This window comes from Schistocerca gregaria, chromosome 4 (genome assembly GCF_023897955.1).
Source record: "Schistocerca gregaria isolate iqSchGreg1 chromosome 4, iqSchGreg1.2, whole genome shotgun sequence".
Taxonomy (NCBI): domain Eukaryota; kingdom Metazoa; phylum Arthropoda; class Insecta; order Orthoptera; family Acrididae; genus Schistocerca; species Schistocerca gregaria.
In genome coordinates, this window is record NC_064923.1 from 364,145,555 (window position 1) to 364,147,738 (window position 2,184).

The following is a 2,184-nucleotide window of genomic DNA, read 5'->3' on the forward strand; positions in this document are numbered from 1 at the left end:
AAATATTCCAAATTGTTTTAATTGTATTATCAGAGTTACTAATCTGAGAAATAACTTTCCTTAATATAGTACAGTGGTTTTTATAATATTTCACTGTTTCTGGGTCACTACTTTTTCTTGCTGTTATATAAATTACCTTTTCGGTTTACAAAACTTTTTTATCCCTTTAGTAATCCACAGCTTTTACATGGTTTCTTACACTTATATTTCACTGTTTCCGTAGGGAAACAGTTTCCAAATATACTTACAAACGTATCATGAAACAAGCTATATTTTAAATTAGCATCAGTTCCCAGTACGCCTGACGCCAGTTTACTGCTGGAAGACTTTACCTAAAATTTTCAATCGCTAAATCGTAAACCGAAAGCACCATTTTGAAGGTCTGTTATTCATTACTGTATGGAGCTATGTCATATATTGTAAGTACCTGTGCATCATGATCAGAAAGACAATTCTTGATAGTTTAAAAGTTTATTTTATTAAATTTATTTTGGTTTGTGGAAATACTGTCTACTTCCCTGTACTTCCCGAGTAGGAAAATCAGTAACTTATGTCATATTGAAAGAACCGAGTAATACTTCAGTATCAGTCTTCCTATCAGACCCTTTCAGAAAATCTACGTTCAAATCCGCCATAGAAAATAATTACCGTAGCTTCTTTCTGTCTGACACATACTATAACAAGAAATCCAAGTCTTTCGGAAACAGTTGAAAATTTCCCAGTGGGGACCTATATACAGTTACAATTATAAAATTATCATTCATTAGTTGAAGCTCACAGGCACATGCATGTTTCGCTCAGGGCAAAATTTTTTAGTTTCTAAATTTTTCGCACAATGCTAACTTTTAGTGGTTCCTGGTGTGGGTTCCTGTGGTCATGTCCTAGTTCACGAACCACGGACAACGTATGAGTGGCCAAGTAAGTGGTCCCGACAGTCGGGATACCAGTTACTTTGGAATAAGGCTGGGCATCTCGGACATATTCTGAGTCATGGTCACCTTTGTGCTCATACGTCAAAGACTACCAAATCCACCGGTTAGTCCCTCAACCGTTAGGGGTAAAACTCAATGGGACTCGGGGCAAGTAAGGCTAGCAACCTGCTTCCCCGATACGTTAAATATGATGCTGGCAACAATCAGAGCAAAATGCCTAGGACCTTTGGAGGTAACGGAGTCCCACCTCTGACAAACCAGGGACTCCTAAGATACGACTTGGCAAACAAATGGTAATGAGGTGGGGAGCTATTAATATCAATCGGGGCTACTCTGGGAAGAAGGTAGAGCTGGCAGAGGCTGCAAGTAAGATGGGGCTGGACGTTTTAGCTGTTAGTGACATTTGGGTAAGGGGTGAGAAAGAAGAGGAACTGGGAGAATACAAGGTCTACCTGTCAGGAGTCAAAGCAGGAATAGCATAATGGGGCGTAGGGCTTTACATCAGGAAAGAAATGGAACCCAGCATAGTTGCAGTAAGGTATGTAAACGAACCACTGATGTGGATAGATCTGACAGTGTCTAGCAAGAAAATTAGGATTGTGTCAGTATATTCGCATTGTGAAGGAACAGATCAAGATAAGATGGATTGTTTTTATGAGGCACTCGGTGATGTAGTTGTTAGAGTAAAGGACAAGGACAGTGTTCTGCTCATGGGTGATTTTAATGCCAGGATTGGAAAACGAACAGAAGGGTATGAAAAGGTTATGGGTAAATTTGGAGAGGACATGGAGGCCAATAGGAATGGGAAACAACTTTTGGATTTCTGTGCCAGTATGGGCTTAGTAATCACAAACTCCTTTTTTAAACATAAGAACATTCACCGGTATACTTGGGAAGGCAGGGGAACCAGATCTGTCATTGACTATATAATAACAGATCAGGAATTCAGGAAGGCTGTGAGGGACACTCGTGCATTCAGGGGATTCTTTGATGACACTGATCATTATTTAATCTGCAGTGAAATTGGGATTGTGAGGCCGAAAGTGCAGGAGGTCAGGTCCATATGTAGGAGGATAAGAGGGGAGAAACTTCAGGATAAGGAAATCAGGCACAAATACATAACAGCGATCTCAGGAAGGTACCAGTTAGTTGAATGTAGTCAATTACAGTCATTGGAAAAGGAATGGACAAGGTACAGGGACACAGTACTAGAAGTGGCTAAAGAATGTCTTGGAACAGTAGTGTGTAAAAG